The sequence below is a fragment of the Phalangium opilio genome, unplaced genomic scaffold (assembly GCF_054372755.1).
Source record: "Phalangium opilio isolate 3A_F unplaced genomic scaffold, DU_Popi_V2 ptg000031l_1, whole genome shotgun sequence".
Taxonomy (NCBI): domain Eukaryota; kingdom Metazoa; phylum Arthropoda; class Arachnida; order Opiliones; family Phalangiidae; genus Phalangium; species Phalangium opilio.
The window spans coordinates 2,856,872-2,874,878 of NW_028324158.1; the positions used below are offsets into that span (position 1 = coordinate 2,856,872).

The 18,007-nt window shown below is 46.2% G+C and overlaps 104 non-coding genes across 104 annotated transcripts; all 104 read left to right on the top strand.

The window, feature by feature from the left end:
- The first annotated feature begins 15 nt into the window (after positions 1 to 15).
- Positions 16 to 97, top strand: TRNAL-CAG (transfer RNA leucine (anticodon CAG)). The gene has a single exon. It is a non-coding gene; the product is annotated as a tRNA-Leu (tRNA).
- A 70-nt stretch (positions 98 to 167) lies between these two features.
- On the top strand, positions 168 to 249 carry TRNAF-AAA (transfer RNA phenylalanine (anticodon AAA)). The gene has a single exon. It is a non-coding gene; the product is annotated as a tRNA-Phe (tRNA).
- Positions 250 to 319: 70 nt separating this feature from the next.
- TRNAL-UAG (transfer RNA leucine (anticodon UAG)) lies at positions 320 to 401 on the top strand. Its single transcript has one exon. It is a non-coding gene; the product is annotated as a tRNA-Leu (tRNA).
- Positions 402 to 473: 72 nt separating this feature from the next.
- On the top strand, positions 474 to 555 carry TRNAL-CAG (transfer RNA leucine (anticodon CAG)). Its single transcript has one exon. It is a non-coding gene; the product is annotated as a tRNA-Leu (tRNA).
- Positions 556 to 625: 70 nt separating this feature from the next.
- On the top strand, positions 626 to 707 carry TRNAL-UAG (transfer RNA leucine (anticodon UAG)). The gene has a single exon. It is a non-coding gene; the product is annotated as a tRNA-Leu (tRNA).
- A 70-nt stretch (positions 708 to 777) lies between these two features.
- Positions 778 to 859, top strand: TRNAL-AAG (transfer RNA leucine (anticodon AAG)). The gene has a single exon. It is a non-coding gene; the product is annotated as a tRNA-Leu (tRNA).
- Positions 860 to 929: 70 nt separating this feature from the next.
- TRNAL-AAG (transfer RNA leucine (anticodon AAG)) lies at positions 930 to 1,011 on the top strand. Its single transcript has one exon. It is a non-coding gene; the product is annotated as a tRNA-Leu (tRNA).
- Positions 1,012 to 1,385: 374 nt separating this feature from the next.
- On the top strand, positions 1,386 to 1,467 carry TRNAL-AAG (transfer RNA leucine (anticodon AAG)). The gene has a single exon. It is a non-coding gene; the product is annotated as a tRNA-Leu (tRNA).
- Positions 1,468 to 1,537: 70 nt separating this feature from the next.
- Positions 1,538 to 1,619, top strand: TRNAL-UAG (transfer RNA leucine (anticodon UAG)). Its single transcript has one exon. It is a non-coding gene; the product is annotated as a tRNA-Leu (tRNA).
- Positions 1,620 to 1,691: 72 nt separating this feature from the next.
- TRNAL-CAG (transfer RNA leucine (anticodon CAG)) lies at positions 1,692 to 1,773 on the top strand. Its single transcript has one exon. It is a non-coding gene; the product is annotated as a tRNA-Leu (tRNA).
- Positions 1,774 to 1,845: 72 nt separating this feature from the next.
- TRNAL-CAG (transfer RNA leucine (anticodon CAG)) lies at positions 1,846 to 1,927 on the top strand. Its single transcript has one exon. It is a non-coding gene; the product is annotated as a tRNA-Leu (tRNA).
- A 70-nt stretch (positions 1,928 to 1,997) lies between these two features.
- Positions 1,998 to 2,079, top strand: TRNAL-UAG (transfer RNA leucine (anticodon UAG)). Its single transcript has one exon. It is a non-coding gene; the product is annotated as a tRNA-Leu (tRNA).
- A 70-nt stretch (positions 2,080 to 2,149) lies between these two features.
- On the top strand, positions 2,150 to 2,231 carry TRNAL-AAG (transfer RNA leucine (anticodon AAG)). Its single transcript has one exon. It is a non-coding gene; the product is annotated as a tRNA-Leu (tRNA).
- Positions 2,232 to 2,301: 70 nt separating this feature from the next.
- TRNAL-AAG (transfer RNA leucine (anticodon AAG)) lies at positions 2,302 to 2,383 on the top strand. The gene has a single exon. It is a non-coding gene; the product is annotated as a tRNA-Leu (tRNA).
- Positions 2,384 to 2,453: 70 nt separating this feature from the next.
- On the top strand, positions 2,454 to 2,535 carry TRNAL-UAG (transfer RNA leucine (anticodon UAG)). The gene has a single exon. It is a non-coding gene; the product is annotated as a tRNA-Leu (tRNA).
- Positions 2,536 to 2,607: 72 nt separating this feature from the next.
- On the top strand, positions 2,608 to 2,689 carry TRNAL-CAG (transfer RNA leucine (anticodon CAG)). The gene has a single exon. It is a non-coding gene; the product is annotated as a tRNA-Leu (tRNA).
- A 70-nt stretch (positions 2,690 to 2,759) lies between these two features.
- On the top strand, positions 2,760 to 2,843 carry TRNAL-CAG (transfer RNA leucine (anticodon CAG)). The gene has a single exon. It is a non-coding gene; the product is annotated as a tRNA-Leu (tRNA).
- Positions 2,844 to 2,911: 68 nt separating this feature from the next.
- On the top strand, positions 2,912 to 2,993 carry TRNAL-AAG (transfer RNA leucine (anticodon AAG)). The gene has a single exon. It is a non-coding gene; the product is annotated as a tRNA-Leu (tRNA).
- A 70-nt stretch (positions 2,994 to 3,063) lies between these two features.
- TRNAL-UAG (transfer RNA leucine (anticodon UAG)) lies at positions 3,064 to 3,145 on the top strand. Its single transcript has one exon. It is a non-coding gene; the product is annotated as a tRNA-Leu (tRNA).
- Positions 3,146 to 3,217: 72 nt separating this feature from the next.
- On the top strand, positions 3,218 to 3,299 carry TRNAL-CAG (transfer RNA leucine (anticodon CAG)). The gene has a single exon. It is a non-coding gene; the product is annotated as a tRNA-Leu (tRNA).
- A 70-nt stretch (positions 3,300 to 3,369) lies between these two features.
- Positions 3,370 to 3,451, top strand: TRNAL-AAG (transfer RNA leucine (anticodon AAG)). The gene has a single exon. It is a non-coding gene; the product is annotated as a tRNA-Leu (tRNA).
- Positions 3,452 to 3,521: 70 nt separating this feature from the next.
- On the top strand, positions 3,522 to 3,603 carry TRNAL-CAG (transfer RNA leucine (anticodon CAG)). The gene has a single exon. It is a non-coding gene; the product is annotated as a tRNA-Leu (tRNA).
- A 70-nt stretch (positions 3,604 to 3,673) lies between these two features.
- Positions 3,674 to 3,755, top strand: TRNAL-CAG (transfer RNA leucine (anticodon CAG)). The gene has a single exon. It is a non-coding gene; the product is annotated as a tRNA-Leu (tRNA).
- Positions 3,756 to 3,825: 70 nt separating this feature from the next.
- Positions 3,826 to 3,907, top strand: TRNAL-UAG (transfer RNA leucine (anticodon UAG)). The gene has a single exon. It is a non-coding gene; the product is annotated as a tRNA-Leu (tRNA).
- Positions 3,908 to 3,979: 72 nt separating this feature from the next.
- TRNAL-CAG (transfer RNA leucine (anticodon CAG)) lies at positions 3,980 to 4,061 on the top strand. The gene has a single exon. It is a non-coding gene; the product is annotated as a tRNA-Leu (tRNA).
- Positions 4,062 to 4,131: 70 nt separating this feature from the next.
- TRNAL-UAG (transfer RNA leucine (anticodon UAG)) lies at positions 4,132 to 4,213 on the top strand. Its single transcript has one exon. It is a non-coding gene; the product is annotated as a tRNA-Leu (tRNA).
- Positions 4,214 to 4,283: 70 nt separating this feature from the next.
- On the top strand, positions 4,284 to 4,365 carry TRNAL-UAG (transfer RNA leucine (anticodon UAG)). Its single transcript has one exon. It is a non-coding gene; the product is annotated as a tRNA-Leu (tRNA).
- Positions 4,366 to 4,437: 72 nt separating this feature from the next.
- On the top strand, positions 4,438 to 4,519 carry TRNAL-CAG (transfer RNA leucine (anticodon CAG)). Its single transcript has one exon. It is a non-coding gene; the product is annotated as a tRNA-Leu (tRNA).
- A 70-nt stretch (positions 4,520 to 4,589) lies between these two features.
- TRNAL-CAG (transfer RNA leucine (anticodon CAG)) lies at positions 4,590 to 4,671 on the top strand. The gene has a single exon. It is a non-coding gene; the product is annotated as a tRNA-Leu (tRNA).
- Positions 4,672 to 4,741: 70 nt separating this feature from the next.
- Positions 4,742 to 4,823, top strand: TRNAL-CAG (transfer RNA leucine (anticodon CAG)). The gene has a single exon. It is a non-coding gene; the product is annotated as a tRNA-Leu (tRNA).
- A 70-nt stretch (positions 4,824 to 4,893) lies between these two features.
- On the top strand, positions 4,894 to 4,975 carry TRNAL-AAG (transfer RNA leucine (anticodon AAG)). The gene has a single exon. It is a non-coding gene; the product is annotated as a tRNA-Leu (tRNA).
- A 70-nt stretch (positions 4,976 to 5,045) lies between these two features.
- Positions 5,046 to 5,127, top strand: TRNAL-CAG (transfer RNA leucine (anticodon CAG)). Its single transcript has one exon. It is a non-coding gene; the product is annotated as a tRNA-Leu (tRNA).
- Positions 5,128 to 5,197: 70 nt separating this feature from the next.
- TRNAL-CAG (transfer RNA leucine (anticodon CAG)) lies at positions 5,198 to 5,279 on the top strand. Its single transcript has one exon. It is a non-coding gene; the product is annotated as a tRNA-Leu (tRNA).
- Positions 5,280 to 5,349: 70 nt separating this feature from the next.
- Positions 5,350 to 5,431, top strand: TRNAL-UAG (transfer RNA leucine (anticodon UAG)). The gene has a single exon. It is a non-coding gene; the product is annotated as a tRNA-Leu (tRNA).
- Positions 5,432 to 5,503: 72 nt separating this feature from the next.
- TRNAL-CAG (transfer RNA leucine (anticodon CAG)) lies at positions 5,504 to 5,585 on the top strand. The gene has a single exon. It is a non-coding gene; the product is annotated as a tRNA-Leu (tRNA).
- A 70-nt stretch (positions 5,586 to 5,655) lies between these two features.
- On the top strand, positions 5,656 to 5,737 carry TRNAL-UAG (transfer RNA leucine (anticodon UAG)). The gene has a single exon. It is a non-coding gene; the product is annotated as a tRNA-Leu (tRNA).
- Positions 5,738 to 5,807: 70 nt separating this feature from the next.
- TRNAL-UAG (transfer RNA leucine (anticodon UAG)) lies at positions 5,808 to 5,889 on the top strand. Its single transcript has one exon. It is a non-coding gene; the product is annotated as a tRNA-Leu (tRNA).
- Positions 5,890 to 5,961: 72 nt separating this feature from the next.
- On the top strand, positions 5,962 to 6,043 carry TRNAL-CAG (transfer RNA leucine (anticodon CAG)). The gene has a single exon. It is a non-coding gene; the product is annotated as a tRNA-Leu (tRNA).
- A 70-nt stretch (positions 6,044 to 6,113) lies between these two features.
- On the top strand, positions 6,114 to 6,195 carry TRNAL-CAG (transfer RNA leucine (anticodon CAG)). The gene has a single exon. It is a non-coding gene; the product is annotated as a tRNA-Leu (tRNA).
- A 70-nt stretch (positions 6,196 to 6,265) lies between these two features.
- TRNAL-AAG (transfer RNA leucine (anticodon AAG)) lies at positions 6,266 to 6,347 on the top strand. The gene has a single exon. It is a non-coding gene; the product is annotated as a tRNA-Leu (tRNA).
- Positions 6,348 to 6,419: 72 nt separating this feature from the next.
- Positions 6,420 to 6,501, top strand: TRNAL-CAG (transfer RNA leucine (anticodon CAG)). Its single transcript has one exon. It is a non-coding gene; the product is annotated as a tRNA-Leu (tRNA).
- Positions 6,502 to 6,725: 224 nt separating this feature from the next.
- On the top strand, positions 6,726 to 6,807 carry TRNAL-UAG (transfer RNA leucine (anticodon UAG)). Its single transcript has one exon. It is a non-coding gene; the product is annotated as a tRNA-Leu (tRNA).
- Positions 6,808 to 6,877: 70 nt separating this feature from the next.
- On the top strand, positions 6,878 to 6,959 carry TRNAL-AAG (transfer RNA leucine (anticodon AAG)). Its single transcript has one exon. It is a non-coding gene; the product is annotated as a tRNA-Leu (tRNA).
- A 70-nt stretch (positions 6,960 to 7,029) lies between these two features.
- On the top strand, positions 7,030 to 7,111 carry TRNAL-UAG (transfer RNA leucine (anticodon UAG)). Its single transcript has one exon. It is a non-coding gene; the product is annotated as a tRNA-Leu (tRNA).
- A 72-nt stretch (positions 7,112 to 7,183) lies between these two features.
- TRNAL-CAG (transfer RNA leucine (anticodon CAG)) lies at positions 7,184 to 7,265 on the top strand. Its single transcript has one exon. It is a non-coding gene; the product is annotated as a tRNA-Leu (tRNA).
- A 70-nt stretch (positions 7,266 to 7,335) lies between these two features.
- Positions 7,336 to 7,417, top strand: TRNAF-AAA (transfer RNA phenylalanine (anticodon AAA)). The gene has a single exon. It is a non-coding gene; the product is annotated as a tRNA-Phe (tRNA).
- A 70-nt stretch (positions 7,418 to 7,487) lies between these two features.
- TRNAL-UAG (transfer RNA leucine (anticodon UAG)) lies at positions 7,488 to 7,569 on the top strand. The gene has a single exon. It is a non-coding gene; the product is annotated as a tRNA-Leu (tRNA).
- Positions 7,570 to 7,641: 72 nt separating this feature from the next.
- On the top strand, positions 7,642 to 7,723 carry TRNAL-CAG (transfer RNA leucine (anticodon CAG)). The gene has a single exon. It is a non-coding gene; the product is annotated as a tRNA-Leu (tRNA).
- A 70-nt stretch (positions 7,724 to 7,793) lies between these two features.
- Positions 7,794 to 7,875, top strand: TRNAL-UAG (transfer RNA leucine (anticodon UAG)). Its single transcript has one exon. It is a non-coding gene; the product is annotated as a tRNA-Leu (tRNA).
- Positions 7,876 to 7,945: 70 nt separating this feature from the next.
- TRNAL-AAG (transfer RNA leucine (anticodon AAG)) lies at positions 7,946 to 8,027 on the top strand. The gene has a single exon. It is a non-coding gene; the product is annotated as a tRNA-Leu (tRNA).
- Positions 8,028 to 8,097: 70 nt separating this feature from the next.
- TRNAL-AAG (transfer RNA leucine (anticodon AAG)) lies at positions 8,098 to 8,179 on the top strand. Its single transcript has one exon. It is a non-coding gene; the product is annotated as a tRNA-Leu (tRNA).
- A 374-nt stretch (positions 8,180 to 8,553) lies between these two features.
- TRNAL-AAG (transfer RNA leucine (anticodon AAG)) lies at positions 8,554 to 8,635 on the top strand. Its single transcript has one exon. It is a non-coding gene; the product is annotated as a tRNA-Leu (tRNA).
- Positions 8,636 to 8,705: 70 nt separating this feature from the next.
- Positions 8,706 to 8,787, top strand: TRNAL-UAG (transfer RNA leucine (anticodon UAG)). Its single transcript has one exon. It is a non-coding gene; the product is annotated as a tRNA-Leu (tRNA).
- A 72-nt stretch (positions 8,788 to 8,859) lies between these two features.
- On the top strand, positions 8,860 to 8,941 carry TRNAL-CAG (transfer RNA leucine (anticodon CAG)). The gene has a single exon. It is a non-coding gene; the product is annotated as a tRNA-Leu (tRNA).
- Positions 8,942 to 9,013: 72 nt separating this feature from the next.
- TRNAL-CAG (transfer RNA leucine (anticodon CAG)) lies at positions 9,014 to 9,095 on the top strand. The gene has a single exon. It is a non-coding gene; the product is annotated as a tRNA-Leu (tRNA).
- A 70-nt stretch (positions 9,096 to 9,165) lies between these two features.
- TRNAL-UAG (transfer RNA leucine (anticodon UAG)) lies at positions 9,166 to 9,247 on the top strand. The gene has a single exon. It is a non-coding gene; the product is annotated as a tRNA-Leu (tRNA).
- Positions 9,248 to 9,317: 70 nt separating this feature from the next.
- On the top strand, positions 9,318 to 9,399 carry TRNAL-AAG (transfer RNA leucine (anticodon AAG)). Its single transcript has one exon. It is a non-coding gene; the product is annotated as a tRNA-Leu (tRNA).
- A 70-nt stretch (positions 9,400 to 9,469) lies between these two features.
- TRNAL-AAG (transfer RNA leucine (anticodon AAG)) lies at positions 9,470 to 9,551 on the top strand. The gene has a single exon. It is a non-coding gene; the product is annotated as a tRNA-Leu (tRNA).
- A 70-nt stretch (positions 9,552 to 9,621) lies between these two features.
- Positions 9,622 to 9,703, top strand: TRNAL-UAG (transfer RNA leucine (anticodon UAG)). The gene has a single exon. It is a non-coding gene; the product is annotated as a tRNA-Leu (tRNA).
- A 72-nt stretch (positions 9,704 to 9,775) lies between these two features.
- On the top strand, positions 9,776 to 9,857 carry TRNAL-CAG (transfer RNA leucine (anticodon CAG)). The gene has a single exon. It is a non-coding gene; the product is annotated as a tRNA-Leu (tRNA).
- Positions 9,858 to 9,927: 70 nt separating this feature from the next.
- TRNAL-CAG (transfer RNA leucine (anticodon CAG)) lies at positions 9,928 to 10,011 on the top strand. The gene has a single exon. It is a non-coding gene; the product is annotated as a tRNA-Leu (tRNA).
- Positions 10,012 to 10,079: 68 nt separating this feature from the next.
- TRNAL-AAG (transfer RNA leucine (anticodon AAG)) lies at positions 10,080 to 10,161 on the top strand. Its single transcript has one exon. It is a non-coding gene; the product is annotated as a tRNA-Leu (tRNA).
- A 70-nt stretch (positions 10,162 to 10,231) lies between these two features.
- Positions 10,232 to 10,313, top strand: TRNAL-UAG (transfer RNA leucine (anticodon UAG)). Its single transcript has one exon. It is a non-coding gene; the product is annotated as a tRNA-Leu (tRNA).
- A 72-nt stretch (positions 10,314 to 10,385) lies between these two features.
- TRNAL-CAG (transfer RNA leucine (anticodon CAG)) lies at positions 10,386 to 10,467 on the top strand. The gene has a single exon. It is a non-coding gene; the product is annotated as a tRNA-Leu (tRNA).
- A 70-nt stretch (positions 10,468 to 10,537) lies between these two features.
- On the top strand, positions 10,538 to 10,619 carry TRNAL-AAG (transfer RNA leucine (anticodon AAG)). The gene has a single exon. It is a non-coding gene; the product is annotated as a tRNA-Leu (tRNA).
- Positions 10,620 to 10,689: 70 nt separating this feature from the next.
- Positions 10,690 to 10,771, top strand: TRNAL-CAG (transfer RNA leucine (anticodon CAG)). The gene has a single exon. It is a non-coding gene; the product is annotated as a tRNA-Leu (tRNA).
- A 70-nt stretch (positions 10,772 to 10,841) lies between these two features.
- On the top strand, positions 10,842 to 10,923 carry TRNAL-CAG (transfer RNA leucine (anticodon CAG)). The gene has a single exon. It is a non-coding gene; the product is annotated as a tRNA-Leu (tRNA).
- A 70-nt stretch (positions 10,924 to 10,993) lies between these two features.
- Positions 10,994 to 11,075, top strand: TRNAL-UAG (transfer RNA leucine (anticodon UAG)). Its single transcript has one exon. It is a non-coding gene; the product is annotated as a tRNA-Leu (tRNA).
- A 72-nt stretch (positions 11,076 to 11,147) lies between these two features.
- TRNAL-CAG (transfer RNA leucine (anticodon CAG)) lies at positions 11,148 to 11,229 on the top strand. The gene has a single exon. It is a non-coding gene; the product is annotated as a tRNA-Leu (tRNA).
- Positions 11,230 to 11,299: 70 nt separating this feature from the next.
- On the top strand, positions 11,300 to 11,381 carry TRNAL-UAG (transfer RNA leucine (anticodon UAG)). Its single transcript has one exon. It is a non-coding gene; the product is annotated as a tRNA-Leu (tRNA).
- Positions 11,382 to 11,451: 70 nt separating this feature from the next.
- Positions 11,452 to 11,533, top strand: TRNAL-UAG (transfer RNA leucine (anticodon UAG)). The gene has a single exon. It is a non-coding gene; the product is annotated as a tRNA-Leu (tRNA).
- Positions 11,534 to 11,605: 72 nt separating this feature from the next.
- TRNAL-CAG (transfer RNA leucine (anticodon CAG)) lies at positions 11,606 to 11,687 on the top strand. Its single transcript has one exon. It is a non-coding gene; the product is annotated as a tRNA-Leu (tRNA).
- Positions 11,688 to 11,757: 70 nt separating this feature from the next.
- Positions 11,758 to 11,839, top strand: TRNAL-CAG (transfer RNA leucine (anticodon CAG)). The gene has a single exon. It is a non-coding gene; the product is annotated as a tRNA-Leu (tRNA).
- A 70-nt stretch (positions 11,840 to 11,909) lies between these two features.
- On the top strand, positions 11,910 to 11,991 carry TRNAL-AAG (transfer RNA leucine (anticodon AAG)). The gene has a single exon. It is a non-coding gene; the product is annotated as a tRNA-Leu (tRNA).
- A 72-nt stretch (positions 11,992 to 12,063) lies between these two features.
- Positions 12,064 to 12,145, top strand: TRNAL-CAG (transfer RNA leucine (anticodon CAG)). The gene has a single exon. It is a non-coding gene; the product is annotated as a tRNA-Leu (tRNA).
- A 224-nt stretch (positions 12,146 to 12,369) lies between these two features.
- Positions 12,370 to 12,451, top strand: TRNAL-UAG (transfer RNA leucine (anticodon UAG)). The gene has a single exon. It is a non-coding gene; the product is annotated as a tRNA-Leu (tRNA).
- Positions 12,452 to 12,521: 70 nt separating this feature from the next.
- TRNAL-AAG (transfer RNA leucine (anticodon AAG)) lies at positions 12,522 to 12,603 on the top strand. Its single transcript has one exon. It is a non-coding gene; the product is annotated as a tRNA-Leu (tRNA).
- Positions 12,604 to 12,825: 222 nt separating this feature from the next.
- Positions 12,826 to 12,907, top strand: TRNAL-UAG (transfer RNA leucine (anticodon UAG)). Its single transcript has one exon. It is a non-coding gene; the product is annotated as a tRNA-Leu (tRNA).
- Positions 12,908 to 12,979: 72 nt separating this feature from the next.
- TRNAL-CAG (transfer RNA leucine (anticodon CAG)) lies at positions 12,980 to 13,061 on the top strand. Its single transcript has one exon. It is a non-coding gene; the product is annotated as a tRNA-Leu (tRNA).
- Positions 13,062 to 13,285: 224 nt separating this feature from the next.
- Positions 13,286 to 13,367, top strand: TRNAL-CAG (transfer RNA leucine (anticodon CAG)). Its single transcript has one exon. It is a non-coding gene; the product is annotated as a tRNA-Leu (tRNA).
- A 70-nt stretch (positions 13,368 to 13,437) lies between these two features.
- TRNAL-UAG (transfer RNA leucine (anticodon UAG)) lies at positions 13,438 to 13,519 on the top strand. The gene has a single exon. It is a non-coding gene; the product is annotated as a tRNA-Leu (tRNA).
- Positions 13,520 to 13,589: 70 nt separating this feature from the next.
- TRNAL-CAG (transfer RNA leucine (anticodon CAG)) lies at positions 13,590 to 13,671 on the top strand. Its single transcript has one exon. It is a non-coding gene; the product is annotated as a tRNA-Leu (tRNA).
- A 70-nt stretch (positions 13,672 to 13,741) lies between these two features.
- On the top strand, positions 13,742 to 13,823 carry TRNAL-CAG (transfer RNA leucine (anticodon CAG)). The gene has a single exon. It is a non-coding gene; the product is annotated as a tRNA-Leu (tRNA).
- Positions 13,824 to 13,893: 70 nt separating this feature from the next.
- Positions 13,894 to 13,975, top strand: TRNAL-CAG (transfer RNA leucine (anticodon CAG)). The gene has a single exon. It is a non-coding gene; the product is annotated as a tRNA-Leu (tRNA).
- A 72-nt stretch (positions 13,976 to 14,047) lies between these two features.
- TRNAL-CAG (transfer RNA leucine (anticodon CAG)) lies at positions 14,048 to 14,129 on the top strand. Its single transcript has one exon. It is a non-coding gene; the product is annotated as a tRNA-Leu (tRNA).
- A 223-nt stretch (positions 14,130 to 14,352) lies between these two features.
- TRNAL-UAG (transfer RNA leucine (anticodon UAG)) lies at positions 14,353 to 14,434 on the top strand. The gene has a single exon. It is a non-coding gene; the product is annotated as a tRNA-Leu (tRNA).
- A 70-nt stretch (positions 14,435 to 14,504) lies between these two features.
- TRNAL-UAG (transfer RNA leucine (anticodon UAG)) lies at positions 14,505 to 14,586 on the top strand. Its single transcript has one exon. It is a non-coding gene; the product is annotated as a tRNA-Leu (tRNA).
- A 378-nt stretch (positions 14,587 to 14,964) lies between these two features.
- TRNAL-CAG (transfer RNA leucine (anticodon CAG)) lies at positions 14,965 to 15,046 on the top strand. Its single transcript has one exon. It is a non-coding gene; the product is annotated as a tRNA-Leu (tRNA).
- A 70-nt stretch (positions 15,047 to 15,116) lies between these two features.
- TRNAL-UAG (transfer RNA leucine (anticodon UAG)) lies at positions 15,117 to 15,198 on the top strand. Its single transcript has one exon. It is a non-coding gene; the product is annotated as a tRNA-Leu (tRNA).
- A 70-nt stretch (positions 15,199 to 15,268) lies between these two features.
- TRNAL-CAG (transfer RNA leucine (anticodon CAG)) lies at positions 15,269 to 15,350 on the top strand. The gene has a single exon. It is a non-coding gene; the product is annotated as a tRNA-Leu (tRNA).
- Positions 15,351 to 15,420: 70 nt separating this feature from the next.
- TRNAL-CAG (transfer RNA leucine (anticodon CAG)) lies at positions 15,421 to 15,502 on the top strand. The gene has a single exon. It is a non-coding gene; the product is annotated as a tRNA-Leu (tRNA).
- Positions 15,503 to 15,572: 70 nt separating this feature from the next.
- On the top strand, positions 15,573 to 15,654 carry TRNAL-CAG (transfer RNA leucine (anticodon CAG)). The gene has a single exon. It is a non-coding gene; the product is annotated as a tRNA-Leu (tRNA).
- Positions 15,655 to 15,726: 72 nt separating this feature from the next.
- TRNAL-CAG (transfer RNA leucine (anticodon CAG)) lies at positions 15,727 to 15,808 on the top strand. The gene has a single exon. It is a non-coding gene; the product is annotated as a tRNA-Leu (tRNA).
- Positions 15,809 to 16,031: 223 nt separating this feature from the next.
- On the top strand, positions 16,032 to 16,113 carry TRNAL-UAG (transfer RNA leucine (anticodon UAG)). Its single transcript has one exon. It is a non-coding gene; the product is annotated as a tRNA-Leu (tRNA).
- A 72-nt stretch (positions 16,114 to 16,185) lies between these two features.
- On the top strand, positions 16,186 to 16,267 carry TRNAL-CAG (transfer RNA leucine (anticodon CAG)). The gene has a single exon. It is a non-coding gene; the product is annotated as a tRNA-Leu (tRNA).
- Positions 16,268 to 16,337: 70 nt separating this feature from the next.
- TRNAL-UAG (transfer RNA leucine (anticodon UAG)) lies at positions 16,338 to 16,419 on the top strand. Its single transcript has one exon. It is a non-coding gene; the product is annotated as a tRNA-Leu (tRNA).
- A 72-nt stretch (positions 16,420 to 16,491) lies between these two features.
- TRNAL-CAG (transfer RNA leucine (anticodon CAG)) lies at positions 16,492 to 16,573 on the top strand. The gene has a single exon. It is a non-coding gene; the product is annotated as a tRNA-Leu (tRNA).
- Positions 16,574 to 16,643: 70 nt separating this feature from the next.
- TRNAL-UAG (transfer RNA leucine (anticodon UAG)) lies at positions 16,644 to 16,725 on the top strand. The gene has a single exon. It is a non-coding gene; the product is annotated as a tRNA-Leu (tRNA).
- Positions 16,726 to 16,795: 70 nt separating this feature from the next.
- Positions 16,796 to 16,877, top strand: TRNAL-UAG (transfer RNA leucine (anticodon UAG)). Its single transcript has one exon. It is a non-coding gene; the product is annotated as a tRNA-Leu (tRNA).
- Positions 16,878 to 16,947: 70 nt separating this feature from the next.
- On the top strand, positions 16,948 to 17,029 carry TRNAL-AAG (transfer RNA leucine (anticodon AAG)). Its single transcript has one exon. It is a non-coding gene; the product is annotated as a tRNA-Leu (tRNA).
- Positions 17,030 to 17,099: 70 nt separating this feature from the next.
- TRNAL-UAG (transfer RNA leucine (anticodon UAG)) lies at positions 17,100 to 17,181 on the top strand. Its single transcript has one exon. It is a non-coding gene; the product is annotated as a tRNA-Leu (tRNA).
- A 70-nt stretch (positions 17,182 to 17,251) lies between these two features.
- TRNAL-AAG (transfer RNA leucine (anticodon AAG)) lies at positions 17,252 to 17,333 on the top strand. Its single transcript has one exon. It is a non-coding gene; the product is annotated as a tRNA-Leu (tRNA).
- A 375-nt stretch (positions 17,334 to 17,708) lies between these two features.
- On the top strand, positions 17,709 to 17,790 carry TRNAL-AAG (transfer RNA leucine (anticodon AAG)). Its single transcript has one exon. It is a non-coding gene; the product is annotated as a tRNA-Leu (tRNA).
- A 72-nt stretch (positions 17,791 to 17,862) lies between these two features.
- On the top strand, positions 17,863 to 17,944 carry TRNAL-CAG (transfer RNA leucine (anticodon CAG)). The gene has a single exon. It is a non-coding gene; the product is annotated as a tRNA-Leu (tRNA).
- The last annotated feature ends 63 nt before the right edge of the window (positions 17,945 to 18,007 follow it).

An 18,007-nucleotide genomic window follows, 5' to 3' on the forward strand; every position in this document is an offset into this window, starting at 1 on the left:
ACGAGTGTTTGTCCAGGTAGAGTGGCCGAGTGGTCTAAGGCGCTGGTTTCAGGTACCAGTCTCTTCGGAGGCGTGGGTTCGAATCCCACCTCTATCAGACTCATGCATTTTCTTAGTTTAATACCATGAAGCTCTTGCTTATTTGTCAGAGTTGACAAGTGTGTTCAGGTAGAGTGGCCGAGTGGTCTAAGGCGCTGGTTTAAAGCACCAGTCTCTTCGGAGGCGTGGGTTCGAATCCCACCTCTATCAGACTCATGCATTTTCTTAGTTTAATAACATGAAGCTCTTGCTTATTTGTCTGAGTTGACAAGTGTGTTCAGGTAGAGTGGCCGAGTGGTCTAAGGCGCTGGTTTTAGGCACCAGTCTCTTCGGAGGCGTGGGTTCGAATCCCACCTTTATCAGACTCATGCATTTTGTTAGTTTAATAACATGAAGCTCTTGCTTATTTGTCTTAGTTGACGAGTGTTTGTCCAGGTAGAGTGGCCGAGTGGTCTAAGGCGCTGGTATCAGGTACCAGTCTCTTCGGAGGCGTGGGTTCGAATCCCACCTCTATCAGACTCATGCATTTTGTTAGTTTAATAACATGAAGCTCTTGCTTATTTGTCTGAGTTGACGTGTGTGTTCAGGTAGAGTGGCCGAGTGGTCTAAGGCGCTGGTTTTAGGCACCAGTCTCTTCGGAGGCGTGGGTTCGAATCCCACCTCTATCAGACTCATGCGTTTTGATAGTTTAATAACATGAAGCTCTTGCTTATTTGTCTGAAAAGACGTGTGTGTTCAGGTAGAGTGGCCGAGTGGTCTAAGGCGCTGGTTTAAGGCACCAGTCTCTTCGGAGGCGTGGGTTCGAAACCCACCTCTATCAGACTCATGCATTTTCTTAGTTTAATAACATGAAGCTCTTGCTTATTTGTCTGAGTTGACAAGTGTGTTCAGGTAGAGTGGCCGAGTGGTCTAAGGCGCTGGTTTAAGGCACCAGTCTCTTCGGAGGCGTGGGTTCGAATCCCACCTCTGTCAGACTCATGCATTTTCTTAGTTTAATAACATGAAGCTCTTGCTTATTTGTCTAAGTTGAAAAGTGTGTTCACGTAGAGTGGCAGAGTGGTCTGAGACGCTGGTTTAAGGCACCAGTCTCTTCGGAGGCGTGGGTTCGAATCCCACCTCTATCAGAGTCATGCATTATCTTAGTTTAATAACATGAAGCTCTTTCTTATTTGTCTGAGTTGGAAAGTCTGTTCATTTAGAGTGGCCGTGTGGTCTAAGGCGCTGGTTTATGGCACCAGTCTCTTCGGAGGCGTGGGTTCGAATCCCACCTCTATCAGACTCATGCATTTTGTTAGTTTAATAACATGAAGCTCTTGCTTATTTGTCTGAGTTGACGTGTGTGTTCAGGTAGAGTGGCCGAGTGGTCTAAGGCGCTGGTTTAAGGCACCAGTCTCTTCGGAGGCGTGGGTTCGAAACCCACCTCTATCAGACTCATGCATTTTCTTAGTTTAATAACATGGAGCTCTTGCTTATTTGTCTGAGTTGACAAGTGTGTTAAGGTAGAGTGGCCGAGTGGTCTAAGGCGCTGGTTTTAGGCACCAGTTTCTTCGGAGGCGTGGGTTCGAATCCCACCTCTATCAGACTCATGCATTTTGTTAGTTTAATAACATGAAGCTCTTGCTTATTTGTCTTAGTTGACGAGTGTTTGTCCAGGTAGAGTGGCCGAGTGGTCTATGGCGCTGGTATCAGGTACCAGTCTCTTCGGAGGCGTGGGTTCGAATCCCACCTCTATCACACTCATGCATTTTCTTAGTTTAATAACATGAAGCTCTTGCATATTTGTCTTAGTTGACGAGTGTTTGTCCAGGTAGAGTGGCCGAGTGGTCTAAGGCGCTGGTTTCAGGTACCAGTCTCTTCGGAGGCGTGGGTTCGAATCCCACCTCTATCATACTCATGCATTTTCTTAGTTTAATAACATGAAGCTCTTGCTTATTTGTCTGAGTTGACAAGTGTGTTCAGGTAGAGTGGCCGAGTGGTCTAAGGCGCTGGTTTTAGGCACCAGTCTCTTCGGAGGCGTGGGTTCGAATCCCACCTCTATCAGACTCATGCATTTTGTTAGTTTAATAACATGAAGCTCTTGCTTATTTGTCTGAGTTGACGTGTGTGTTCAGGTAGAGTGGCCGAGTGGTCTAAGGCGCTGGTTTAAGGCACCAGTCTCTTCGGAGGCGTGGGTTCGAATCCCACCTCCATCAGACTCATGCATTTTGTTAGTTTAATAACATGAAGCTCTTGCTTATTTGTCTGAGTTGACGTGTGTGTTTAGGTAGAGTGGCCGAGTGGTCTAAGGCGCTGGTTTAAGGCACCAGTCTCTTCGGAGGCGTGGGTTCGAAACCCACCTCTATCAGACTCATGCATTTTCTTAGTTTAATAACATGAAGCTCTTGCTTATTTGTCTGAGTTGACAAGTGTGTTAAGGTAGAGTGGCCGAGTGGTCTAAGGCGCTGGTTTTAGGCACCAGTTTCTTCGGAGGCGTGGGTTCGAATCCCACCTCTATCAGACTCATGCATTTTGTTAGTTTAATAACATGAAGCTCTTGCTTATTTGTTTTAGTTGACGAGTGTTTGTCCAGGTAGAGTGGCCGAGTGGTCTAAGGCGCTGGTTTCAGGTACCAGTCTCTTCGGAGGCGTGGGTTCGAATCCCACCTCTATCAGACTCATGCATTTTCTTAGTTTTATAACATGAAGCTCTTGCTTATTTGTCAGAGTTGACAAGTGTGTTCAGGTAGAGTGGCCGAGTGGTCTAAGGCGCTGGTATCAGGTACCAGTCTCTTCGGAGGCGTGGGTTCGAATCCCACCTCTATAACACTCATGCATTTTCTTAGTTTAATAACATGAAGCTCTTGCTTATTTGTCTGAGTTGACGTGTGTGTTCAGGTAGAGTGGCCGAGTGGTCTAAGGCGCTGGTTTAAGGCACCAGTCTCTTCGGAGGCGTGGGTTCGAAACCCACCTCTATCAGACTCATGCATTTTCTTAGTTTAATAACATGAAGCTCTTGCTTATTTGTCTGAGTTGACAAGTGTGTTAAGGTAGAGTGGCCGAGTGGTCTAAGGCGCTGGTTTTAGGCACCAGTTTCTTCGGAGGCGTGGGTTCGAATCCCACCTCTATCAGACTCATGCATTTTGTTAGTTTAATAACATGAAGCTCTTGCTTATTTGTCTTACTTGACGAGTGTTTGTCCAGGTAGAGTGGCCGAGTGGTCTAAGGCGCTGGTTTCAGGTACCAGTCTCTTCGGAGGCGTGGGTTCGAATCCCACCTCTATCAGACTCATGCATTTTCTTAGTTTAATAACATGAAGCTCTTGCTTATTTGTCAGAGTTGACAAGTGTGTTCAGGTAGAGTGGCCGAGTGGTCTAAGGCGCTGGTTTAAGGCACCAGTCTCTTCGGAGGCGTGGGTTCGAATCCCACCTCTATCAGACTCATGCATTTTCTTAGTTTAATAACATGAAGCTCTTGCTTATTTGTCTGAGTTGACAAGTGTGTTCAGGTAGAGTGGCCGAGTGGTCTAAGGCGCTGGTTTCAGGTACCAGTCTCTTCGGATACGTGGGTTCGAATCCCACCTCTATCAGACTCATGCATTTTCTTAGTTTAATAACATGAAGCTCTTGCTTATTTGTCAGAGTTGACAAGTGTGTTCAGGTAGAGTGGTCGAGTGGTCTAAGGCGCTGGTATCAGGTACCAGTCTCTTCGGAGGCGTGGGTTCGAATCCCACCTCTATCACACTCATGCATTTTCTTAGTTTAATAACATGAAGCTCTTGCTTATTTGTCTGAGTTGACAAGTGTGTTCAGGTAGAGTGGCCGAGTGGTCTAAGGCGCTGGTTTTAGGCACCAGTTTCTTCGGAGGCGTGGGTTCGAATCCCACCTCTATCAGACTCATGCATTTTGTTAGTTTAATAACATGAAGCTTTTGCTTATTTGTCTTAGTTGACGAGTGTTTGTCCAGGTAGAGTGGCCGAGTGGTCTAAGGCGCTGGTTTCAGGTACCAGTCTCTTCGGAGGCGTGGGTTCGAATCCCACCTTTATCACACTCATGCATTTTCTTAGTTTAATAACATGAAGCTCTTTCTTATTTGTCTGAGTTGACAAGTGTGTTCAGGTAGAGTGGCCGAGTGGTCTAAGGCGCTGGTTTTAGGCACCAGTCTCTTCGGAGGCGTGGGTTCGAATCCCACCTCTATCAGACTCATGCATTTTCTTAGTTTAATAACATGAAGCTCTTGCTTATTTGTCTGAGTTGACAAGTGCGTTCAGGTAGAGTGGCCGAGTGGTCTAAGGCGCTGGTTTTAGGCACCAGTTTCTTCGGAGGCGTGGGTTCGAATCCCACCTCTATCAGACTCATGCATTTTGTTAGTTTAATAACATGAAGCTCTTGCTTATTTGTCTTAGTTGACGAGTGTTTGTCCAGGTAGAGTGGCCGAGTGGTCTAAGGCGCTGGTTTCAGGTACCAGCCTCTTCGGAGACGTGGGTTCGAATCCCACCTCTATCAGACTCATGCATTTTCTAAGTTTAATAACATGAAGCTCTTGCTTATTTGTCAGAGTTGACAAGTGTGTTCAGGTAGAGTGGCCGAGTGGTCTAAGGCGCTGGTATCAGGTACCAGTCTCTTCGGAGGCGTGGGTTCGAATCCCACCTCTATCACACTCATGCATTTTCTTAGTTTAATAACATGAAGCTCTTGCTTAATTGTCTGAGTTGACGTGTGTGTTCAGGTAGAGTGGCCGAGTGGTCTAAGGCGCTGGTTTCAGGTACCAGTCTCTTCGGAGGCGTGGGTTCGAATCCCACCTCTATCAGACTCATGCATTTTCTTAGTTTAATAACATGAAGCTCTTGCTTATTTGTCAGAGTTGACAAGTGTGTTCAGGTAGAGTGGCCGAGTGGTCTAAGGCGCTGGTTTAAGGCACCAGTCTCTTCGGAGGCGTGGGTTCGAATCCCACCTCTATCAGACTCATGCATTTTCTTAGTTTAATAACATGAAGCTCTTGCTTATTTGTCTGAGTTGACAAGTGTGTTCAGGTAGAGTGGCCGAGTGGTCTAAGGCGCTGGTTTCAGGTACCAGTCTCTTCGGATACGTGGGTTCGAATCCCACCTCTATCAGACTCATGCATTTTCTTAGTTTAATAACATGAAGCTCTTGCTTATTTGTCAGAGTTGACAAGTGTGTTCAGGTAGAGTGGTCGAGTGGTCTAAGGCGCTGGTATCAGGTACCAGTCTCTTCGGAGGCGTGGGTTCGAATCCCACCTCTATCACACTCATGCATTTTCTTAGTTTAATAACATGAAGCTCTTGCTTATTTGTCTGAGTTGACAAGTGTGTTCAGGTAGAGTGGCCGAGTGGTCTAAGGCGCTGGTTTTAGGCACCAGTTTCTTCGGAGGCGTGGGTTCGAATCCCACCTCTATCAGACTCATGCATTTTGTTAGTTTAATAACATGAAGCTTTTGCTTATTTGTCTTAGTTGACGAGTGTTTGTCCAGGTAGAGTGGCCGAGTGGTCTAAGGCGCTGGTTTCAGGTACCAGTCTCTTCGGAGGCGTGGGTTCGAATCCCACCTTTATCACACTCATGCATTTTCTTAGTTTAATAACATGAAGCTCTTTCTTATTTGTCTGAGTTGACAAGTGTGTTCAGGTAGAGTGGCCGAGTGGTCTAAGGCGCTGGTTTTAGGCACCAGTCTCTTCGGAGGCGTGGGTTCGAATCCCACCTCTATCAGACTCATGCATTTTCTTAGTTTAATAACATGAAGCTCTTGCTTATTTGTCTGAGTTGACAAGTGCGTTCAGGTAGAGTGGCCGAGTGGTCTAAGGCGCTGGTTTTAGGCACCAGTTTCTTCGGAGGCGTGGGTTCGAATCCCACCTCTATCAGACTCATGCATTTTGTTAGTTTAATAACATGAAGCTCTTGCTTATTTGTCTTAGTTGACGAGTGTTTGTCCAGGTAGAGTGGCCGAGTGGTCTAAGGCGCTGGTTTCAGGTACCAGCCTCTTCGGAGACGTGGGTTCGAATCCCACCTCTATCAGACTCATGCATTTTCTAAGTTTAATAACATGAAGCTCTTGCTTATTTGTCAGAGTTGACAAGTGTGTTCAGGTAGAGTGGCCGAGTGGTCTAAGGCGCTGGTATCAGGTACCAGTCTCTTCGGAGGCGTGGGTTCGAATCCCACCTCTATCACACTCATGCATTTTCTTAGTTTAATAACATGAAGCTCTTGCTTAATTGTCTGAGTTGACGTGTGTGTTCAGGTAGAGTGGCCGAGTGGTCTAAGGCGCTGGTTTAAGGCACCAGTCTCTTCGGAGGCGTGGGTTCGAATCCCACCTCTATCAGACTCATGCATTTTGTTAGTTTAATAACATGAAGCTCTTGCTTATTTGTCTTAGTTGACGAGTGTTTGTCCAGGTAGAGTGGCCGAGTGGTCTAAGGCGCTGGTATCAGGTACCAGTCTCTTCGGAGGCGTGGGTTCGAATCCCACCTCTATCAGACGCATGCATTTTCATAGTTTCATAACATGAAGCTCTTGCTTATTTGTCTTAGTTGACCAGTGTTTTGTCAAGGAAGAGTGGACGAGTGGTCTAAGGCTCCGGTTTCAGGTACCAGTCTCTTCGGAGGCGTGGTTTCGAAACTCACCTCTATCAGTCTGTTGTGTTTTTAAGAATTTTAAAGTGAAGATTTTGCTTAATAGACTGAGTTTACTTTTGCTTTCAGGTAGAGTGGCCGAGTGGTCTAAGGCGCTGGTTTTAGGCACCGGTCTCTTCGATGGCGTGGATTCGAATCCCACCTCTATCAGACTCATGCATTTTGTTAGTTTAATAACATGAAGCTTTTGCTTATTTGTCTTAGTTGACGTGTGTGTTCAGGTAGAGTGGCCGAGTGGTCTAAGGCGCTGGTTTAAGGCACCAGTCTCTTCGGAGGCGTGGGTTCGAAACCCACCTCTATCAGACTCATGCATTTTCTTAGTTTAATAACATGAAGCTCTTGCTTATTTGTCTGAGTTGACAAGTGTGTTAAGATAGAGTGGCCAAGTGGTCTAAGGCGCTGGTTTTAGGCACCAGTTTCTTCGGAGGCGTGGGTTCGAATCCCACCTCTATCAGACTCATGCATTTTGTTAGTTTAATAACATGAAGCTCTTGCTTATTTGTCTTAGTTGACGAGTGTTTGTCCAGGTAGAGTGGCCGAGTGGTCTAAGGCGCTGGTTTCAGGTACCAGTCTCTTCGGAGGCGTGGGTTCGAATCCCACCTCTATCAGACTCATGCATTTTCTTAGTTTAATACCATGAAGCTCTTGCTTATTTGTCAGAGTTGACAAGTGTGTTCAGGTAGAGTGGCCGAGTGGTCTAAGGCGCTGGTTTAAAGCACCAGTCTCTTCGGAGGCGTGGGTTCGAATCCCACCTCTATCAGACTCATGCATTTTCTTAGTTTAATAACATGAAGCTCTTGCTTATTTGTCTGAGTTGACAAGTGTGTTCAGGTAGAGTGGCCGAGTGGTCTAAGGCGCTGGTTTTAGGCACCAGTCTCTTCGGAGGCGTGGGTTCGAATCCCACCTTTATCAGACTCATGCATTTTGTTAGTTTAATAACATGAAGCTCTTGCTTATTTGTCTTAGTTGACGAGTGTTTGTCCAGGTAGAGTGGCCGAGTGGTCTAAGGCGCTGGTATCAGGTACCAGTCTCTTCGGAGGCGTGGGTTCGAATCCCACCTCTATCAGACTCATGCATTTTGTTAGTTTAATAACATGAAGCTCTTGCTTATTTGTCTGAGTTGACGTGTGTGTTCAGGTAGAGTGGCCGAGTGGTCTAAGGCGCTGGTTTTAGGCACCAGTCTCTTCGGAGGCGTGGGTTCGAATCCCACCTCTATCAGACTCATGCGTTTTGATAGTTTAATAACATGAAGCTCTTGCTTATTTGTCTGAAAAGACGTGTGTGTTCAGGTAGAGTGGCCGAGTGGTCTAAGGCGCTGGTTTAAGGCACCAGTCTCTTCGGAGGCGTGGGTTCGAAACCCACCTCTATCAGACTCATGCATTTTCTTAGTTTAATAACATGAAGCTCTTGCTTATTTGTCTGAGTTGACAAGTGTGTTCAGGTAGAGTGGCCGAGTGGTCTAAGGCGCTGGTTTAAGGCACCAGTCTCTTCGGAGGCGTGGGTTCGAATCCCACCTCTGTCAGACTCATGCATTTTCTTAGTTTAATAACATGAAGCTCTTGCTTATTTGTCTAAGTTGAAAAGTGTGTTCACGTAGAGTGGCAGAGTGGTCTGAGACGCTGGTTTAAGGCACCAGTCTCTTCGGAGGCGTGGGTTCGAATCCCACCTCTATCAGAGTCATGCATTATCTTAGTTTAATAACATGAAGCTCTTTCTTATTTGTCTGAGTTGGAAAGTCTGTTCATTTAGAGTGGCCGTGTGGTCTAAGGCGCTGGTTTATGGCACCAGTCTCTTCGGAGGCGTGGGTTCGAATCCCACCTCTATCAGACTCATGCATTTTGTTAGTTTAATAACATGAAGCTCTTGCTTATTTGTCTGAGTTGACGTGTGTGTTCAGGTAGAGTGGCCGAGTGGACTAAGGCGCTGGTTTAAGGCACCAGTCTCTTCGGAGGCGTGGGTTCGAAACCCACCTCTATCAGACTCATGCATTTTCTTAGTTTAATAACATGGAGCTCTTGCTTATTTGTCTGAGTTGACAAGTGTGTTAAGGTAGAGTGGCCGAGTGGTCTAAGGCGCTGGTTTTAGGCACCAGTTTCTTCGGAGGCGTGGGTTCGAATCCCACCTCTATCAGACTCATGCATTTTGTTAGTTTAATAACATGAAGCTCTTGCTTATTTGTCTTAGTTGACGAGTGTTTGTCCAGGTAGAGTGGCCGAGTGGTCTATGGCGCTGGTATCAGGTACCAGTCTCTTCGGAGGCGTGGGTTCGAATCCCACCTCTATCACACTCATGCATTTTCTTAGTTTAATAACATGAAGCTCTTGCATATTTGTCTTAGTTGACGAGTGTTTGTCCAGGTAGAGTGGCCGAGTGGTCTAAGGCGCTGGTTTCAGGTACCAGTCTCTTCGGAGGCGTGGGTTCGAATCCCACCTCTATCATACTCATGCATTTTCTTAGTTTAATAACATGAAGCTCTTGCTTATTTGTCTGAGTTGACAAGTGTGTTCAGGTAGAGTGGCCGAGTGGTCTAAGGCGCTGGTTTTAGGCACCAGTCTCTTCGGAGGCGTGGGTTCGAATCCCACCTCTATCAGACTCATGCATTTTGTTAGTTTAATAACATGAAGCTCTTGCTTATTTGTCTGAGTTGACGTGTGTGTTCAGGTAGAGTGGCCGAGTGGTCTAAGGCGCTGGTTTAAGGCACCAGTCTCTTCGGAGGCGTGGGTTCGAATCCCACCTCCATCAGACTCATGCATTTTGTTAGTTTAATAACATGAAGCTCTTGCTTATTTGTCTGAGTTGACGTGTGTGTTTAGGTAGAGTGGCCGAGTGGTCTAAGGCGCTGGTTTAAGGCACCAGTCTCTTCGGAGGCGTGGGTTCGAAACCCACCTCTATCAGACTCATGCATTTTCTTAGTTTAATAACATGAAGCTCTTGCTTATTTGTCTGAGTTGACAAGTGTGTTAAGGTAGAGTGGCCGAGTGGTCTAAGGCGCTGGTTTTAGGCACCAGTTTCTTCGGAGGCGTGGGTTCGAATCCCACCTCTATCAGACTCATGCATTTTGTTAGTTTAATAACATGAAGCTCTTGCTTATTTGTTTTAGTTGACGAGTGTTTGTCCAGGTAGAGTGGCCGAGTGGTCTAAGGCGCTGGTTTCAGGTACCAGTCTCTTCGGAGGCGTGGGTTCGAATCCCACCTCTATCAGACTCATGCATTTTCTTAGTTTTATAACATGAAGCTCTTGCTTATTTGTCAGAGTTGACAAGTGTGTTCAGGTAGAGTGGCCGAGTGGTCTAAGGCGCTGGTATCAGGTACCAGTCTCTTCGGAGGCGTGGGTTCGAATCCCACCTCTATAACACTCATGCATTTTCTTAGTTTAATAACATGAAGCTCTTGCTTATTTGTCTGAGTTGACGTGTGTGTTCAGGTAGAGTGGCCGAGTGGTCTAAGGCGCTGGTTTAAGGCACCAGTCTCTTCGGAGGCGTGGGTTCGAAACCCACCTCTATCAGACTCATGCATTTTCTTAGTTTAATAACATGAAGCTCTTGCTTATTTGTCTGAGTTGACAAGTGTGTTAAGGTAGAGTGGCCGAGTGGTCTAAGGCGCTGGTTTTAGGCACCAGTTTCTTCGGAGGCGTGGGTTCGAATCCCACCTCTATCAGACTCATGCATTTTGTTAGTTTAATAACATGAAGCTCTTGCTTATTTGTCTTACTTGACGAGTGTTTGTCCAGGTAGAGTGGCCGAGTGGTCTAAGGCGCTGGTTTCAGGTACCAGTCTCTTCGGAGGCGTGGGTTCGAATCCCACCTCTATCAGACTCATGCATTTTCTTAGTTTAATAACATGAAGCTCTTGCTTATTTGTCAGAGTTGACAAGTGTGTTCAGGTAGAGTGGCCGAGTGGTCTAAGGCGCTGGTTTAAGGCACCAGTCTCTTCGGAGGCGTGGGTTCGAATCCCACCTCTATCAGACTCATGCATTTTCTTAGTTTAATAACATGAAGCTCTTGCTTATTTGTCTGAGTTGACAAGTGTGTTCAGGTAGAGTGGCCGAGTGGTCTAAGGCGCTGGTTTCAGGTACCAGTCTCTTCGGATACGTGGGTTCGAATCCCACCTCTATCAGACTCATGCATTTTCTTAGTTTAATAACATGAAGCTCTTGCTTATTTGTCAGAGTTGACAAGTGTGTCCAGGTAGAGTGGTCGAGTGGTCTAAGGCGCTGGTATCAGGTACCAGTCTCTTCGGAGGCATGGGTTCGAATCCCACCTCTATCACACTCATGCATTTTCTTAGTTTAATAACATGAAGCTCTTGCTTATTTGTCTGAGTTGACAAGTGTGTTCAGGTAGAGTGGCCGAGTGGTCTAAGGCGCTGGTTTTAGGCACCAGTTTCTTCGGAGGCGTGGGTTCGAATCCCACCTCTATCAGACTCATGCATTTTGTTAGTTTAATAACATGAAGCTTTTGCTTATTTGTCTTAGTTGACGAGTGTTTGTCCAGGTAGAGTGGCCGAGTGGTCTAAGGCGCTGGTTTCAGGTACCAGTCTCTTCGGAGGCGTGGGTTCGAATCCCACCTTTATCACACTCATGCATTTTCTTAGTTTAATAACATGAAGCTCTTTCTTATTTGTCTGAGTTGACAAGTGTGTTCAGGTAGAGTGGCCGAGTGGTCTAAGGCGCTGGTTTTAGGCACCAGTCTCTTCGGAGGCGTGGGTTCGAATCCCACCTCTATCAGACTCATGCATTTTCTTAGTTTAATAACATGAAGCTCTTGCTTATTTGTCTGAGTTGACAAGTGCGTTCAGGTAGAGTGGCCGAGTGGTCTAAGGCGCTGGTTTTAGGCACCAGTTTCTTCGGAGGCGTGGGTTCGAATCCCACCTCTATCAGACTCATGCATTTTGTTAGTTTAATAACATGAAGCTCTTGCTTATTTGTCTTAGTTGACGAGTGTTTGTCCAGGTAGAGTGGCCGAGTGGTCTAAGGCGCTGGTTTCAGGTACCAGCCTCTTCGGAGACGTGGGTTCGAATCCCACCTCTATCAGACTCATGCATTTTCTAAGTTTAATAACATGAAGCTCTTGCTTATTTGTCAGAGTTGACAAGTGTGTTCAGGTAGAGTGGCCGAGTGGTCTAAGGCGCTGGTATCAGGTACCAGTCTCTTCGGAGGCGTGGGTTCGAATCCCACCTCTATCACACTCATGCATTTTCTTAGTTTAATAACATGAAGCTCTTGCTTAATTGTCTGAGTTGACGTGTGTGTTCAGGTAGAGTGGCCGAGTGGTCTAAGGCGCTGGTTTAAGGCACCAGTCTCTTCGGAGGCGTGGGTTCGAATCCCACCTCTATCAGACTCATGCATTTTGTTAGTTTAATAACATGAAGCTCTTGCTTATTTGTCTTAGTTGACGAGTGTTTGTCCAGGTAGAGTGGCCGAGTGGTCTAAGGCGCTGGTATCAGGTACCAGTCTCTTCGGAGGCGTGGGTTCGAATCCCACCTCTATCAGACGCATGCATTTTCATAGTTTCATAACATGAAGCTCTTGCTTATTTGTCTTAGTTGACCAGTGTTTTGTCAAGGAAGAGTGGACGAGTGGTCTAAGGCGCCGGTTTCAGGTACCAGTCTCTTCGGAGGCGTGGTTTCGAAACTCACCTCTATCAGTCTGTTGTGTTTTTAAGAATTTTAAAGTGAAGATTTTGCTTAATAGACTGAGTTTACTTTTGCTTTCAGGTAGAGTGGCCGAGTGGTCTAAGGCGCTGGTTTTAGGCACCGGTCTCTTCGATGGCGTGGATTCGAATCCCACCTCTATCAGACTCATGCATTTTGTTAGTTTAATAACATGAAGCTTTTGCTTATTTGTCTTAGTTGACGTGTGTGTTCAGGTAGAGTGGCCGAGTGGTCTAAGGCGCTGGTTTAAGGCACCAGTCTCTTCGGAGGCGTGGGTTCGAATCCCACCTCTATCAGGCTCATGCATTTTGTTAGTTTAATAACATGAAGCTCTTGCTTATTTGTCTGAGTTGACGTGTGTGTTCAGGTAGAGGGGCCGAGTGGTCTAAGGCGATGGTTTAAGGCACCAGTCTCTTCGGAGGCGTGGGTTCGAAACCGACCTCTATCAGACTCATGCATTTTCTTAGTTTAATAACATGAAGCTCTTGCTTATTTGTCTGAGTTGACAAGTGTGTTCAGGTAGAGTGGCCGAGTGGTCTAAGGCGCTGGTTTTAGGCACCAGTCTCTTCGGAGGCGTGGGTTCGAATCCCACCTTTATCAGACTCATGCATTTTGTTAGTTTTATAACATGAAGCTCTTGCTTATTTGTCTTAGTTGACGAGTGTTTGTCCAGGTAGAGTGGCCGAGTGGTCTAAGGCGCTGGTATCAGGTACCAATCTCTTCGGAGGCGTGGGTTCGAATCCCACCTCTATCACACTCATGCATTTTCTTAGTTTAATAACATGAAGCTCTTACTTATTTGTCTGAGTTGACAAGTGTGTTCAGGTAGAGTGGCCGAGTGGTCTAAGGCGCTGGTTTTAGTCACCAGTTTCTTCGGAGGCGTGGGTTCGAATCCCACCTCTATCAGACTCATGCATTTTGTTAGTTTAATAACATGAAGCTCTTGCTTATTTGTCTTAGTTGACGAGTGTTTGTCCAGGTAGAGTGGCCGAGTGGTCTAAGGCGCTGGTTTCAGGTACCAGTCTCTTCGGAGGCGTGGGTTCGAATCCCACCTTTATCACACTCATGCATTTTCTTAGTTTAATAACATGAAGCTCTTGCTTATTTGTCTGAGTTGACAAGTGTGTTCAGGTAGAGTGGCCGAGTGGTCTAAGGCGCTGGTTTTAGGCACCAGTCTCTTCGGAGGCGTGGGTTCGTATCCCACCTCTATCAGACTCATGCATTTTGTTAGTTTAATAACATGAAGCTCTTGCTTATTTGTCTGAGTTGACGTGTGCGTTCAGGTTGAGTGGCCGAGTGGTCTAAGGCGCTGGTTTCAGGTACCAGTCTCTTCGGAGGCGTGGGTTCGAATCCCACCTTTATCACACTCATGCATTTTCTTAGTTTAATAACATGAAGCTCTTGCTTATTTGTCTGAGTTGACAAGTGTGTTCAGGTAGAGTGGCCGAGTGGTCTAAGGCGCTGGTGTCAGGCACCAGTCTCTTCGGAGGCGTTGGTTCGAATCCCACCTCTATCAGACTCATGCATTTTGTTAGTTTAATAACATGAAGCTCTTGCTTATTTGTCTGAGTTGACGTGTGTGTTCAGGTTGAGTGGCCGAGTGGTCTAAGGCGCTGGTTTCAGGTACCAGTCTCTTCGGAGGCGAGGGTTCGAATCCCACCTCTATCAGACTCATGCATTTTGTTAGTTTAATAACATGAAGCTCTTGCTTATTTGTCTTAGTTGACGAGTGTTTGTCCAGGTAGAGTGGCCGAGTGGTCTAAGGCGCTGGTATCAGGTACCAGTCTCTTCGGAGGCGTGGGTTCGAATCCCACCTCTATCAGACGCATGCATTTTCATAGTTTAATAACATGAACCTCTTGCTTATTTGTCTTAGTTGACCAGTGTTTGTCCAGGAAGAGTGGACGAGTGGTCTAAGGCGCCGGTTTCAGGTACCAGTCTCTTCGGAGGCGTGGTTTCGAAACTCACCTCTATCAGTCTGTTGTGTTTTTAAGAATTTTAAAGTGAAGATTTTGCTTAATAGACTGAGTTTACTTTTGCTTTCAGGTAGAGTGGCCGAGCTGTCTAAGGCGCTGGTTTTAGGCACCAGTCTCTTCGGAGGCGTGGGTTCGAATCCCACCTCTATCAGACTCATGCATTTTGTTAGTTTAATAACATGAAGCTCTTGCTTATTTGTCTGAGTTGACAAGTGTGTTCAGGTAGAGTGGCCGAGTGGTCTAAGGCGCTGGTTTTAGGCACCAGTCTCTTCGGAGGCGTGGGTTCGAATCCCACCTTTATCAGACTCATGCATTTTGTTAGTTTTATAACATGAAGCTCTTGCTTATTTGTCTTAGTTGACGAGTGTTTGTCCAGGTACAGTGGCCGAGTGGTCTAAGGCGCTGGTATCAGGTACCAATCTCTTCGGAGGCGTGGGTTCGAATCCCACCTCTATCACACTCATGCATTTTCTTAGTTTAATAACATGAAGCTCTTACTTATTTGTCTGAGTTGACAAGTGTGTTCAGGTAGAGTGGCCGAGTGGTCTAAGGCGCTGGTTTTAGTCACCAGTTTCTTCGGAGGCGTGGGTTCGAATCCCACCTCTATCAGACTCATGCATTTTGTTAGTTTAATAACATGAAGCTCTTGCTTATTTGTCTTAGTTGACGAGTGTTTGTCCAGGTAGAGTGGCCGAGTGGTCTAAGGCGCTGGTTTCAGGTACCAGTCTCTTCGGAGGCGTGGGTTCGAATCCCACCTTTATCACACTCATGCATTTTCTTAGTTTAATAACATGAAGCTCTTGCTTATTTGTCTGAGTTGACAAGTGTGTTCAGGTAGAGTGGCCGAGTGGTCTAAGGCGCTGGTTTTAGGCACCAGTCTCTTCGGAGGCGTGGGTTCGTATCCCACCTCTATCAGACTCATGCATTTTGTTAGTTTAATAACATGAAGCTCTTGCTTATTTGTCTGAGTTGACGTGTGTGTTCAGGTTGAGTGGCCGAGTGGTCTAAGGCGCTGGTTTCAGGTACCAGTCTCTTCGGAGGCGTGGGTTCGAATCCCACCTTTATCACACTCATGCATTTTCTTAGTTTAATAACATGAAGCTCTTGCTTATTTGTCTGAGTTGACAAGTGTGTTCAGGTAGAGTGGCCGAGTGGTCTAAGGCGCTGGTTTCAGGCACCAGTCTCTTCGGAGGCGTTGGTTCGAATCCCACCTCTATCAGACTCATGCATTTTGTTAGTTTAATAACATGAAGCTCTTGCTTATTTGTCTGAGTTGACGTGTGTGTTCAGGTTGAGTGGCCGAGTGGTCTAAGGCGCTGGTTTCAGGTACCAGTCTCTTCGGAGGCGAGGGTTCGAATCCCACCTCTATCAGACTCATGCATTTTGTTAGTTTAATAACATGAAGCTCTTGCTTATTTGTCTTAGTTGACGAGTGTTTGTCCAGGTAGAGTGGCCGAGTGGTCTAAGGCGCTGGTATCAGGTACCAGTCTCTTCGGAGGCGTGGGTTCGAATCCCACCTCTATCAGACGCATGCATTTTCATAGTTTAATAACATGAACCTCTTGCTTATATGTCTTAGTTGACCAGTGTTTGTCCAGGAAGAGTGGACGAGTGGTCTAAGGCGCCGGTTTCAGGTACCAGTCTCTTCGGAGGCGTGGTTTCGAAACTCACCTCTATCAGTCTGTTGTGTTTTTAAGAATTTTAAAGTGAAGATTTTGCTTAATAGACTGAGTTTACTTTTGCTTTCAGGTAGAGTGGCCGAGCTGTCTAAGGCGCTGGTTTTAGGCACCAGTCTCTTCGGAGGCGTGGGTTCGAATCCCACCTCTATCAGACTCATGCATTTTGTTAGTTTAATAACATGAAGCTCTTGCTTATTTGTCTTAGTTGACGAGTGTTTGTCCAGGTAGAGTGGCCGAGTGGTCTAAGGCGCTGGTTTCAGGTACCAGTCTCTTCGGAGGCGTGGGTTCGAATCCCACCTCTATCAGACTCATGCATTTTCTTAGTTTAATAACATGAAGCTCTTGCTTATTTGTCTGAGTTGACAAGTGTGTTAAGGTAGAGTGGCCGAGTGGTCTAAGGCGCTGGTTTTAGGCACCAGTCTCTTCGGAGGCGTGGGTTCGAATCCCACCTTTATCAGACTCATGCATTTTGTTAGTTTAATAACATGAAGCTCTTGCTTATTTGTCTTAGTTGACGTGTGTTTGTCCAGGTAGAGTGGCCGAGTGGTCTAAGGCGCTGGTATCAGGTACCAGTCTCTTCGGAGGCGTGGGTTCGAATCCCACCTCTATCACACTCATGCATTTTCTTAGTTTAATAACATGAAGCTCTTGCTTATTTGTCTGAGTTGACAAGTGTGTTCAGGTAGAGTGGCCGAGTGGTCTAAGGCGCTGGTTTTAGGCACCCGTTTCTTCGGAGGCGTGGGTTCGAATCCCACCTCTATCAGACTCATGCATTTTGTTAGTTTAATAACATGAAGCTCTTGCTTATTTGTCTGAGTTGACGTGTGTGTTCAGGTAGAGTGGCCGAGTGGTTTAAGGCGCTGGTTTTAGGCACCGGTCTCTTCGATGGCGTGGGTTCGAATCCCACCTCTATCAGACTCATGCATTTTGTTAGTTTAATAACATGAAGCTTTTGCTTATTTGTCTTAGTTGACGTGTGTGTTCAGGTAGAGTGGCCGAGTGGTCTAAGGCGCTGGTTTAAGGCACCAGTCTCTTCGGAGGCGTGGGTTCGAATCCCACCTTTATCACACTCATGCATTTTCTTAGTTTAATAACATGAAGCTCTTCCTTATTTGTCTGAGTTGACAAGTGTGTTCAGGTAGAGTGGCCGAGCTGTCTAAGGCGCTGGTTTTAGGCACCAGTCTCTTCGGAGGCGTGGGTTCGAATCCCACCTCTATCAGACTCATGCATTTTCTTAGTTTAATAACATGAAGCTCTTGCTTATTTGTCAGAGTTGACAAGTGTGTTCAGGTAGAGTGGCCGAGTGGTCTAAGGCGCTGGTTTAAGGCACCAGTCTCTTCGGAGGCGTAGGTTCGAATCCCACCTCTATCAGACGCATGCATTTTCATAGTTTAATAACATGAAGCTCTTGCTTATTTGTCTTAGTTGACCAGTGTTTGTCCAGGAAGAGTGGACGAGTGGTCTAAGGCGCCGGTTTCAGGTACCAGTCTCTTCGGAGGCGTGGTTTCGAAACTCACCTCTATCAGTCTGTTGTGTTTTTAAGAATTTTAAAGTGAAGATTTTGCTTAATAGACTGAGTTTACTTTTGCTTTCAGGTAGAGTGGCCGAGTGGTCTGAGGCGCTGGTTTTAGGCACCGGTCTCTTCGATGGCGTGGATTCGAATCCCACCTCTATCAGACTCATGCATTTTGTTAGTTTAATAACATGAAGCTTTTGCTTATTTGTCTTAGTTGACGTGTGTGTTCAGGTAGAGTGGCCGAGTGGTCTAAGGCGCTGGTTTAAGGCACCAGTCTCTTCGGAGGCGTGGGTTCGAATCCCACTTCTATCAGACTCATGCATTTTGTTAGTTTAATAACATGAAGCTCTTGCTTATTTGTCTTAGTTGACGAGTTTTTGTCCAGGTAGAGTGGCCGAGTGGTCTAAGGCGCTGGTTTCAGGTACCAGTCTCTTCGGAGGCGTGGGTTCGAATCCCACCTTAATCACACTCATGCATTTTCTTAGTTTAATAACATGAAGCTCTTGCTTATTTGTCTGAGTTGACAAGT